General features: G+C 42.7%; 1 protein-coding gene across 2 annotated transcripts in view; it reads right to left on the bottom strand.

Moving 5' to 3' along the window:
• LOC118700124 (low-density lipoprotein receptor class A domain-containing protein 4) overlaps window positions 1-12472 on the bottom strand; it is a 284193-nt gene extending 271721 nt beyond the window's left edge. The window contains exon 1 of one of the 2 annotated variants that reach the window (XM_054514103.1): window positions 12361-12472. The gene's annotated coding sequence lies outside the window, so the exon portion shown is untranslated. The remainder of the gene's footprint in view (window positions 1-12360) is intronic. The other variant, XM_054514102.1, reaches the window with a different exon arrangement.
• Window positions 12473-13495: the final 1023 nt, after the last annotated feature.

Here is a 13495-nt window from a genome sequence, read left to right on the forward strand (position 1 = left end):
GTTCACCCCTTCAATCTCTACACTCCTCCATGGAATTGTCCTGATTTCACTTTCACCTACTTTTTCAGCTTAGAACTGCTAATGTGCTCACACACACACACCCCCAAAAAAAAAAAAAAAAAAAAAAAAAAAAAAAATTCCAAGAGACCTCTAGTGTGCAAGAAAGCACATTTTTTTCTGTGCCTTACTTATGATCTGTTTCTCACCTGTATTTAGGACTGGCACTGACTACTGATTATTTTTTCCTTGAAGTTCACTAAGTACTTGTATACCTGTCTGCTACTTTAAACAGCATCTGTCAGGTAAAATTTACCAATCTCAGTAGACAGCCCTATGTTGGCTTCAATCCATTGAATCCACTGAAATCCATGTGAAGCTGCTTATAAACTTCCTTGCAAGACATGGATGAAGATCTGCTGGATCTAATTGTACAGGGATCTGAATATACATCTGTATTTTTCCACATTAAATTCACTAGATTGCCTCAACATAGATTAATATAATTGCCATTAACACAAAACATTTTCATCTAAATTTGTATTTCTCCTGTTGTTTTGTCCCCTTCTCAACTTAAGTCTGACTCACAGACAGATTAGAAATTAGATCAAGCTAGAATTTGCAACAAGAGTGATTTGGCCTCTTTGGACTACAAAAAAGACCAAAACAGTGGGATAGAGTGACTGGAAAGTTAAGAAATCAATGACAGACAGCCCCAATTTTACCTCAGTATGAATGTGGAGTTTCTGAAGTTTACAGAGCTGGTCTTCCCAGCACAATTCTTGGAGCTCTGACTTTCTGCAGGGCCATCTGACATTACAAATACATGTATGTGGAATATATGTATGTGGAAGACTCTGAAGCCCTTAGTCCCAAACAAGCACTTCCACACAAGTCGCCCAGTGCAACAATCACTCGGTTTATTGCGGTTTATTGCATGTAGCCGGGTGAAATGTTCACTGTGACAATTCCAGCTCTGCCCACAGCAGGAAGAAATCCTCCCACAGCCAGCCCCATGTGCTAAAATAACACCCTAAAGCAGCAGCAGCATGATTGGATTTCCCCATGCAGCTCAGGTCACCCAGGCCTTGTGTCTGCTCCAGGATTCCCTCAGGCCCCCAGCCCTGCCCGGGCTGCTCGGTCAGGGAGGCTGGAGCTGCCTCCCAGAGCGGAATCACTCGGAATCTCACTCGGAATTCAGCACTGCAGCATCCCCAGGCAGATAAACAGATCAAACCCACGGAGCCACAGGCTTCCTGACGTTCTCCAGAGCAGGCAGGCTTTTCTCCTCCTGAGCAGGGAGGTTTTGGTATTAATTTGAGCAGGGAGGAAAGCTGAATTCTGCTCTGCAGAAACATCGAGTCAAATAAATACGTCATTAAGCTAACTAGCTACAGGATTGTCTAGCAGATGGATGACATCTTGGTTGCTAGTGGAACACTTTTCTATAGCCTTGTTTGAGGCAGACACATATGGCTCTCCCAAGCATTGATGCAAGCTCCCAGATGGACTAGATCATTGCTGACACCTTATTATAAATCCTAGAGATGAAAGAAGGGAGCACAATTTTTGAATCACAACACAGGACTCTAAAATATTCAGGCTTCCTAAAAATCAAATTTACAACAGAATATCTTAACTTCTTTATGTTGAAAGAAGCTATTTCTAACCAGGAACAGAAAATAGGGCAAAATGCTGCATCAAGAAAGACTAGAAGAGCCTTGAGGAAGCTTAAAAGACCAGAAGATCCTTAATGGAAATGTATTTCATAGCTACCTATATGGAGTTACAAATATTACAGTTCTAAGGATGCAAAAAAATTATCTGCTGTGCAGCTGTTACTAACATCAAAGAGCTTCCATCTGGAATTTCTTGATTGAGGTGGAAGGGAAAAAGAAAGAAGAGGAAGCCACTTAGACATTACAGATGCATCTCTGAAATGTCTGTACCCTAAAGGACTACCAAGGGGAAAAAAAAGAGTGAGAGAGATGTCTAGATGGCCACAGGAGCAACAGGAGAACTACCAAAACTATGTGGGAGACTGGCAGATAACAGAACCAGCTGCACACAGCATTTGGCTTTTTGTAGGTGTCAGGGATACCTGAGAACATCTCAAGTACACAAGGGTACTACAGTACATCTTACACATCAAGGTCAGAGGCAGGAAAAAATATTCTTTTGACACTTTTACACTGTGAAAAGAGACAATCCTTAGCATCCATAAGAATTTGACTCTTCAACTTACCCAAACAGGAGACTCAAAGTGTGGGGAAGATGACTTGCTACATATTTTCTCTCTAATGTCTGCTATACCATGTACACTAAGAAAGTTACATCTTGAGAATGTTGTAACTCTGCAACAAAACTTTTCCATTTCAAAAGCAAATCAACTTGTTGACTCTGGGAATAGGTCAAGAACTCTGTACAATCATAAAAGAGATTCTTAAGGTGCTAAAATTTATCTGCCTCTACTGCAGTGGCCATAATCCTAATAAGCATGCAAACATCTTGGAACAATGAGCTAAATGTGGGACAGATAATATAGCACAACAGTGCCTCTTGTTTTTTCAGACACGCAAGTGTACTTTCAGTGTCTTCAACCATAAAAGAATTCCAATGTATTGAATTCAGAGTGGCTCTCGAGTTTTCCTTCACAGCTTTTAGTGTGGCAGTTATCGTCTTGACCAACTGAAAGTTCAGAAGATTTTTTTTTTACAGAGGGAATACAATAATGCTTGAATTATCTCATAAAATATAATATTTAATTAAAAAATAAAAAGAGAGAGAGAGAGAGAGAGACTCAAGAGAAATGTCCAGGAAAAGTCTTGATTTTGTAAGAGTCACTTACAAAAGAATGTCCAGCTATGCACACTGCACCTGCAACTACTTCAACTGGACAGTTCCTCTTCTCTGTAGCACAGCTCCTTCTGGGAGGCAAGTTCAGCTCCCTTCTTTCTCAGATCCCTGAAGAATATATGCTTCACTACTCATTTTAATATTTTGGAATATAGAAGCTTCAGGATATTCTTTCCTGTATGTAAGTCTTCCTATGCAAAACACAGGAAACTGCAACTTGCAAACCTCTGTGGTAAAGGCTGACATGAAAAGGGGGAAATTAAAGACTTTAGGCAACAGAGGTTTGGGTTCTCCTGAGGTACTCTATTAGATGAACTTCAGATTGAAAAGAAAGGGGAAGAGAGATATTAATTGGCACCCACAAAAGCATGATAAAACACAGCTCCAACTAGAACCAGACAGTTTCTGGGCTCTCAAAGCAGACAAACCCCATAAAACTCCAAATTTCCCACCAGCTGAAGGCTTCAGTTTTAAAACTGTCAAATAGAACTTTTTTTTTCTTAGTTTTAACATTTAAAAGACTGACAGCTTCAAAAGACAGATACAGAGGATTACTGCAGGTCCCCAAATATGAGGCAAATCCATGAGAGATTTCTTCAGCCCCTGACTTTGCAGCAGACTTCTCTTGCAGGCTGTCCAATGAAACCACATGTTCCTAGAAACACAGCACCCCTGGTCACAAGGTGGAATCCTTGGCAGTTTGTCTCTATGACAAGGTCCATGAAAACACCAGGCTTCTGGCCAAAACAAGCTTACCAGGAATCAGAGAGAGGCTCTATCTTATTTTGATTTGGGTCAAAATCTGTCAGGTCTAAAATATTTGCAGTGAAACTTAGCAATTTCAATGAACTGCCACTTTCTGTGTAAATTACATCCACTTGAAAGTTTGCAACTAGGCCCATTTAAGATACCTCTAAATGGTAGCAGCATCATGAAAACTGATCAATAACAAGCAACACGGAGGAAAGTTGAGATAAATGAAGTAGTATAAAACACTGAAGTTACAGCATGGTAAACATCTGCGTCAAGAGCCTCTCAGTCATACACAGATAGATCAGTGTAATTTAACTTACATTCTGAATTATGATCTCCACCAGATGAGAACATTAAATGACCTTTGATGGATTCAAGTTAAATAGATAAGGCTATTCTGTATTCAACAGAGCACTCACACACAAGTTTAACATACTCTAACATACACACCCTGACTCGACACTTCAAGTGATTTGCTCTGGTGTCTCCATGTAGACACGATTAAAGGCCTTCATCTCCAATTGCTAACAATACCCAGGGGAGAACAGGGAATGGGAAAAGGCAGAGTCTGTTACTGGTTACATATTCAACTGAAGAGAGAACTCAACATCTCAGAAGACACTTCCAGAATACCTTGCACACCTAACTCCCACTCTGCAAACTAAAGACGTCCTCTTATTCCTCTCCATACTACTTTTAATTCCTTTTGCTTTGCTCTGCTTTTAGGTAATTTGAAACAAAATTATGAATCATTATTCAAATGCTTTTTTAACTCATTACTGTGCATTATCAGCAATAATATATTAGCACTGTGACACTTCTTTCTTGAAATTTACTTATTTGCCCATCCACTCGCTAAGAGAAAAAGGAGACCAGGCTACATAGGTTGTAGGAGCTTTCTGCTGTAGAAACTTTACATTATTCCAGCTGTTTTCTTCAAAAGGCTGTAAAGATCATTAGAACAGAACACTGATTTTCACCTACATCTGCAAGTTACAATCATCATCTGTGTAGCCACTGCACGTGACTTCTTCTTGCAACTGAAGAAAGCTTTGTCTCCCTAAGCCTTGGTAAATGAATCTCTACAGTAAAAAGTTAGACTACTGTTGTTACCAACCTAATACGGCGCTGTAAGAATAAAAATATTTGTAAAATGCTTTGATGAGAAAGTTTTGCCATAAGGTGCTAAGTAGAACAGGTCAGATAAAGCACACATTTGACAAACACTGGCAGTATTTCTGTTCATCAACAGATGGTTGCTTTTAAAAAAAAAATTATTATTGTAAGCTATGTGAAAGTAGCCACCAAACAGTACCTGTATTCAACATTATCCAAGCTGCTTTAATTGGCCAGATGGATCACATGCTAGAGGCTTCCCAATTAAACAAGGATAACTCATACTTTAAGATATTCTAAGTGAAAATAGGTTATTTGCAACAAGCTAATCTCAAATGTGCTGTTTCTAAAAGCCTGCTAGAAAGGTTATTACAACAGCAAGAGGAACATGAGAGGGTCACAAAACCCAAAAACATCTGTGTTGGAAATATCCACAGAGCTCTCTTCTACCTCACTCACTTCTAATACTTATATAAGTTTGATGAGGACTTATAGTCAACACAAACCTTTGGTAAAACAAAACATCTACACATGAACTGCACTGGTCAACAGATGCCATTAGTCAGCCCAAGTCTAACTTTTATATGACAGGCGCAATCTCTAATTTAGGAGTACTGAACCTTATCTGCATGCATTTCTACAAAGATTCAATTTAATTTTGCTTAGCACTAGTTAAGGAAAAACCTACAAAACCAGTCATCCATTGAGGTGAAATTGTAAGGGAAGAACACACACCAATGTGGTATCTCACCAAAGGCACCAGTTCCACAGCTATGGAGGTTAGGTTGGGTTATTTATATGCGTTCCTTACATTTTCTCTCCCACATCTTCTGCTGTGCTCCTCAACTCTGACCCATGGGGCAGAAGCCAGAGAACTCACTTCTGTCTTTTGAAAATCCCAAGCAATCAAGGCAGACATCCAGCTGACATTCTGTACAGCACAGGCCCAAAGAGGCTCTATGGATTAGCATCACTTCACTCAGTACCAGGGCTGAGCAGAAGCAGAAAGTGAAGCAACACCAACAGTTGAATAAATACTGTTACATCTAGGCAATTACATATACTAAGTACATCCCAACTAGATGCAAGACTAACAGATTCATATTAATTCTTGCTTCATGTGTTATTAACACCTAATGGAATGTTCAGAGGTGTTTACAAGTCCAGAGTAATAATGGATCACTTTTAATTAATGCACAGGAAAATTTTTTTAAATGAAAGTCTCAGTGGAAGAAGGCAGCTGTTAAAGAGATTGCTTCATATCTCAGTCACAGACTGCCCCCTCCTTTCCCTCTATAAAATGGAGAACAAGCAGGTTACAGGTGTGAGAAACCAAAATAATAGGCTCAGCCACACAACACAAAGAGGCAATTAAGAAAGTGTCACACATTTTCTCTCCTATAATTCTTTGAAAAGTTGAAGAGTGGAACTTGTGTTTAAAAAGCAGAGTACTGTACTGTTTGAAGATGCTTCAAGCACTGGTGCTGAAAATTGAAGACAAAACACAGTACCCTTGTAATGGCATATGCTAGATAATATGAGTCAACGCTCAACACTTATTTTAGAACTCTAAGTATATTTCAGAGTTTATCCAGAAGAAAACACTATTTTCCAGTCTCTTCTCAATATGAGAGAGATTCTAGATCTTGTTTTATTAAGCATTAACATTTGTTTTAACAGAAACCCTAAGAGAATTCTGTACTGTCCTCTAAAATCACAACTTAAATACACTCAGTGGGTCCAAGGTTATGACAGAATTGTTCAGACCTCAAGGTATTTCTCATACAAACATGCAAAAAAAAGCACATCTTCCCCAAAGGTCAGTACATCTTTTACAATTTCAGAACATAGAATCTAAATGAAATACTGAGTTTAAAAATAATTGAAATCTCCAAAGTCATCTTTTCTAGGCAATACAAATTGTCTATCACAGCTACTTTTTTTCAGAAGCAGATTTATTACTAGTTTTTAACAAAAAGGGTACCAGGGTGGTTAGCACAGAAGAAATCAAGAACACCAGCAGATGGAAAGACAAGGACATTCCAACAGACACTTCATCAACCTGCTCCATTCTCACATGCAGCATTTCAGCACTGTATTTCTCTAGGCAGTACTGTCCTCCCTTTTAGAACTAATCCTAAACACGTGCTAGATTCAAAACGTGGGTACAATGTCCAACACTCTTTTTGTTTTCCCTGTCCTATAGACAGCCAGGAGTCAATGTCAACACAGAGAAAACTTTGCAGAGATCCCCACACAACTGGCAAAATACTTTTATCCACTGCAATTAGCATTGAAGTCCAATAACTTAATTTCTCATCTCACTGTATTGAAACCAAACAAAATGAAACAGGAGCATGTGGATTTCGATTTAGTCCTACCCAAGCATACTCATCAGGTAGGTGCCACTATTCTAGTGAGTAGAAGTCCTCTAAAGAGGAACAGTTCTCCAAAATGGTGAAATACACAACTGAAACCTGTACTGAAAAGCAGGTAACAAGCATACATATTTCCAAATTCAGCCATGTACAAAAAATACTCCAATTAGAATTATTTTGGATTAAAAAATTATTTTCAGTCATGCCTACCAACCAAATGTCTATTTATAAATTTGTCTATAGAGGAGGAATACTTTTTTGGGTAGGTAAGGGAGACACTAATGCCTGGGAAAAAATGCTGAACATTTTCACACTTTAATGTGAAATTTAAATGTCTGAAATAATGTTCAATTCAGAATATAGCTAAGTTTGCTCAGCCAACCTTTAAGACTAAATATCTAATTCAACACAAACCAATATATTCTGGTTTTAATGCCACTCTTATGGAAAAATACCTCATCTGGTGAATGACTGATTCTTTTAACAGTTACCTAGCCATCAGAGAATCTATTACACCTGCAATTCCATTTAACATGCAGCAAATCCTAAGCTCAGAGAATCAGGCAGAGCCTCCACCACAGGTTTACACTCAGCAGAGGTGCCCAGCAGCAGTAATTTATCTATCCCTGCCACAACAGCTTTTCTGTGTGGATCTGGCAATCACTGACTTTCATCGTCCCCCAAATTGTCAAAACCCACATTTTCAAATGCTTTTCAGTTTTAGTAGATAATAAAACATAAAATCACTATCATATCCATCCTCTTTTGGTGCTCTCCTCAAAAAACTAACCCCCCTAACTCATAAACTGCTCTCATAACAAAACTGTACTTCTATGAGAACACAGCTCTCCCAATTTGAAGGATCCAGACTCCTGCTCCCAGCAAGTTTTCAAAATCCTGTGGTAAGGACTTTGATCAGTTTCTCTGCAAAATGCAGACATTAAAAATAAATTATGGGTGTGTATGTGTCGCCTTCCCAGCCCTCTCCCCACCGCATGCACTTCCACCCCCAGCTCCTTTGCTGGTTTTCATGCAGATTTGTGCCAGACATTCTGCATCCTCATTAAGTGGTGTCTGGCAACCTGCCTAAGCTTTAGTGGGTTCTGGGAATGCCAATATATTAACCAGAGGACTTTTTGCCTACCCTGGAGGGATTTTTTTTCTAGAAAAGTCAACCACTTGGCACTAAGAAAACTTACTTCAAATCTAGGAAAGCTCTCCATTGGCAATAAGAAGAAAAAATGCATTTACATTCCTCTTAATTTCTGTCTCCTACCTGAAAGAAAAGCTTGATGTAGAGCAAGATTATTCAAACACAGTTTAAAAGGTCGGTGTGTTCTCTGTAGTAGGATTTTAGAGAAAAGAACAACAGATACGAGCAACACAGACACAGCACAACATCATGAAAATTACTCATTTTCAGTCCCTTGTCTCCTGTGAGCAAAATAATCTTAATCAGGAAGATTAAATTTACCAATTATTATGCTGAGTGATAATGAATGGTGATATTGGTGCTTGAAAATTTCCATTGCTTAACTAAACAATAAGAAAAAGCATTTAGTAAAATGCATCTACACTTAGCATACTGCAAATATGCTAAATCAAAGCATGCACAACAGAAATCCATATATTAAATAAATACAGATTATGAATACCAACACATTCTGCCAGCATGAAATACAGGACACACTGTAATGTCATGCTCCTATTCACCTGCAAGCATTCTTTCTACTGCTGTCCCCTTAGAGTTACTATTATTCAACTGACAGTCTCAGAACTAAGCAAATAAAACTCTCAAAGAGGAAAAAAAAATCACATTTCTTTTATAAATATGAGGTTCAAAAGAACACAATGGAAAAAAAAGAAAGGCCCATGGCTTTCCTTCACTTGAATATTCTGCCCATGCAGCACACAGAGAATTTTAAAGTACACTGGACAAATGTGTCATTTCAAGATCATTTCTTCAGGCTTGTGTACCCAGAGAACCCAATTCCTTTCAATAAGTTAGTCAAGTAATCTGCTACCATATAGATATCGCTACCCATTATTATTGTTTCTTCAAACTGACATCTACTTCAAACTCATCATCTTTCTTTGTGCAAAAAATTGCCAGCTTCCTGACATCAGCTCCAAAACACCACAGTCCCTTTATAATGGCCAATTAGAACCAGAGATTCAGCAAGAATCAATTAAAATCAATTCCATTTAAGTGTTTTAGTGTACTAAGATTATGTTTGGTGTGAAAGAAATTTTTAGCTATCTAGGCTGCCTTTGCTTAGATATCAACCTTCTAGGCAAGACAGCTATTCTTAAAAATAGCTGTCAACTGAGAAAAGAAAATGTATATGCATGAATCATTTCACTACAGGGTTGGATTCCCAGCAACTGATGCACCACTGTTCTGGCACCAGTGCCTTGAACGAGCAGCTGATACTAGATTGGTGCCATTGAAGAATTTCACGGTTACCACAGAACCAATCTGCAGAAAAATTCATCTCCAAACTCCTAGAAGTATTTGCATTCTGTAACTGGCAATGCACTTGCAGGGAGCTGTTTTGAACCATGAAAAACCAGACAGGAAAAAAAAAAAAACACTTTTCCAAGACCACTCACAAGTTAAACGCAATAACCTAGACTCCTGATGCAAGAGTTGTTGGACAGGCAGGCACTTTTTAGCACTTCATTTCTCTTAGAGACTGTGCTAAGTTAAAATACTTTTAAGGTATTTCTCTATTATTTCAATAATTATTTACTTTTTTCTGTCACATCATATTCACATTTGGAATGTATTCTAAATTATTTCAGACAGTGTCATTGACATAAAACTAGTTTTTGGTGGAAGAGCAGCACTAGACAGAGTACTGCAGGGCAGCTGAAAAAGAACTAAATTTTGGTCAAGATAATCAGAGAGAAAACTTTCAATCCCCTCTTCCCCACAAGCCTCTCTTGCAACAATGCTCCTTCAATGCAGGGGAAACCAACAATTCCTCATTTCAAGTTCCACTTTAATGTTCTGTGCAGAGAAAACAGGATTTTATCTACTTAAAAATAACAAAAGGTGAGGTTAGTTCTAAATTCCTAGGTTAAGCTACTGCCCAATGGCTGTAATCTTACCACATTTAATACAACTGTGCCTCAATCTTGAATCTCAACTTCCTTCTACTTGCATAAGTTTTCTTGTAATAAGTCTAGGTGCTGAAGATTAAAAACTGCATCAGTCAAATGCTGCCTAGTGCCTGTAATGTTTCAGTTAACAAAAACCAATGATCTGAAATATTGTGTCTCACACTGTTAACTCATTCTATGTTACACACTGCTCATCATTTAGGCCCACTCTGGCTTCTGAATTTACTAGAGAACATTAATATGCCTTATGTGTGTGCAACAATGATCTTCACATACCTGAGCTGCAACTAACTGTGCTGGTATAAACACTGATTATACAAAAAGATGTGTTTCTCCTTCTATAGGTAACTGTAGAGAGTTGACACATTCCAGTTTGAGTCTTCCTCATGCTGGTCACTTTGTGTGTCACAGTAACTTAATACCTGGTGCTAAACCTCCAGTACAGATATAGATGTTCAGATTATCATCTCTTTCTCAGCTAATATAGACAAGTGGATGTTGATTAGGTTGCTTCCCACCAGTGAGTTTCTGCACTGGTTTTCCAGCAAAATTTCCCCTTCATTTACAGCCACTAAGCCATAATATTTATACATTCATTAGTGGAATCAAATACGTGTGCACCGTGCACAGTATTTTAATTCTACTCAAGGATGTATCGTATGTTAGAAAGCTCTGGATCATTGCAAAGAATAGGTTTCCCAAAACATTTTCCTAGCAATGAAACTGGAAAGCAGAATTGAAGTTCTGTCTAACCAACATGCCCAGGTGTTGAAGGAGCAGCAAGAACACTGCCCCTGCTTAGGCAGCATTTATGTTCTTACCTCATCTATGACTACTGGTAATTGTCCCTCGGGCTTTCTTACTGGTGAAAACTCTCTCTTCCTTTTGGCCAGCTTCAGATTTATAATGCTGGAGACACTTCACTCCTCCTGCTACGTGATGCACCTTTCCAGTCCACAAATATTTTAATGCAGGATGTTTTTGGTTTGGAAGCTCAGGCAAATCTCTTAAAGGAGCCTTCCATCCTGACTAGAAGATGTCTGTGGTTCTAGATGAAGAAACTTTTATAACACCAAACAGTATTTTTAACACCACATAAAATTATTCACCTGATTTTTGCTCTCCTGCACAACCACCATTTGCTATTCAGAAAAGGTTCTGAATCCCACTAAAATCTGTACCAGTCTAGGTGTTAAGATCACCCAAGAAAACAGAAGTTACTTTTCATTTTGCCTGCTTCCTGTTTGTTCTTTACCGAAACTTAAACCTACACACAACGGTGTGTTTGCCTGTTCAGCAAGCACCGAACCATAGCCTACACATAACCACCAACCCACCTACATGATAGGAAACCTGGCACACCATTCAGAAATTCGGGATGCACATATTCACTGCAAACAACGCAGGCAGGCATCTGATACAGCCAGGCAAACCTAGACTTCTGCTAATAAACTTTTCCCTAAGAAGAAAAAGGCACTCCATCAAATATAGGTCACTGGTGCGTGAGCCCGGCAGCCGCACCGCCGCTTTGCCTTCCTGCCAAAGTTGCCCGCCCGGCGCTGGGCGCGCACCGCGGCCGGGCATCCCCGGGAGGGTCACCCCGCGGGGCCGGGCATGTCCCGGCAGCCGGGCTGTGACACCAGCCCTGACCGCACGGAGCTGCGGTGCTCACCCGGGAGCAGCCGGGGAGGACGTGCCGCGCACTCCGCGCTCCCCAGCGCCCTGCCCGCCGCTGCGGCTCCGCAGCCCCGCTCGCCGCCGCCTCTCCCGCGGAGCCCCGGGGCTCTCCCGTCCGCGCTGCCGCCCCGGCTGCTTCCCGGGCCAGCCGGGGCAGGACGGCAGCGGGGCTCCCCGGAGCCTCAGCCGGCCCCCGCTACCAGCGGTACCTGTCACGCTGCCCTCGCCCGCCGGCACCCCCACCTGCCCCAGGTGCCGCGCAGGGACGCGCTCAGCGCGGCCCCGGCAGCGCCTCCGCCGAGGCAGGCAGGGTGGGCGAGCGCCGCCGGAGCCCCACGGCAGCCGCCGCCGCCTCGTCCCCCGCACGCTCAGAGACCTTCAAGTCGGGCCTGCCGCACTTTCTCGGGCACTTTGTGGCGCGGCGCCCCCCGGCCCCGCCGCCGCGGGCAGCACTCACCTCCCGCCGGCCCCCGCCGCTCGCCCCCGCGCCGCGCCGGCCTCCTCCGGAGCGCCTCGCCTCCTCCCCCTGCCTGTCTCCGGCAGCCGCTCGCCCTGCGCTGAGGCTGTGCCTGCCTCCAACTCATCCCCAGCCTCTCCTCCTCCTCCTCCTCCCCCCGCCCTGCCCGCCCCGCTGGCTGCCGCCTGTCTGCAGCGAGTCTGGCTCCGGCGGGCGGGCGCGGGGGCCGCCGGCGGGGGGGCGGGCGGAGCGGGGGAGGGGAGGCGGCGCTGCCGCCCGGCCCCGCAGCCCACACTGACACCTGCCGGGTGGATGTGCGCGGCTCCCGCTCCGCGGGACCGGCCCCCGACAGCCCCCGAAATGCCGCCCGGGACTCGCCTTCGAGGAGAGAAACCTAAGGAGGTTCAACAAGGGCAAGTGCAGGTTCCTGCGCCTGGGGAGTGGGGAGGAACAGCCCCAAGGGCCAGCACAGGTTGGGGCTTACCTTCTAGAGGGCAGCACTGTGGAGAAGGACCTGAGAGTCGTAGTGGATGACAAGAGCCGGCAGTGCCCTTGCAGCTAAGAGAGCCAATGGGATCCTGGAGTGCGTCGGGGAAAGTGTGGCCTGCAGGCTGAGGGAGGTGATCCTTCCCCACTGCTTGGCCCTAGTGAGGCCACATCTGGAGTGCTGTGTCCAGTTCTGGGCTCCTCAGTACAGGAAAGACAAGGAGCTACTGCAGAGGGTCCAGCCAAGGCCACAGAGACCGAGCATCTCTCTTACGAGGAGAGGCTGAGGGAGCTGGGCCTGTTCAGTCTAGAGAAGAGAAGACTGAGAGGAGATCTCATTAATGGAGGTCAATATCTCAAAGGCAGGTACCAAGAACACGGTACCGGACTCTTTTCACTGGTGCCCAGCACCAGGACAAGGACTGATGGCCATAACCTAAAAAATAAGATTCACTTCAACATGAGAAAGAACTTGACCTTGAGGGTGGCAGAGCACTGGAACAGGCTGCCCAGGGAAGTCATAGAATCTCCCTCTGGAGACATTCAAACCCCACCTGGATGTGTTCCTGTGTCACCTGCTCTAGGTGACCCTGCCTTGGCAGGGGGTTAGACTGGGTGATCTCCAGAGCTCCCTTCCAGCCCTAAGGAT

The sequence above is a fragment of the Molothrus ater genome, chromosome 1 (genome assembly GCF_012460135.2).
Source record: "Molothrus ater isolate BHLD 08-10-18 breed brown headed cowbird chromosome 1, BPBGC_Mater_1.1, whole genome shotgun sequence".
NCBI classification, from domain to species: Eukaryota; Metazoa; Chordata; class Aves; order Passeriformes; family Icteridae; genus Molothrus; species Molothrus ater.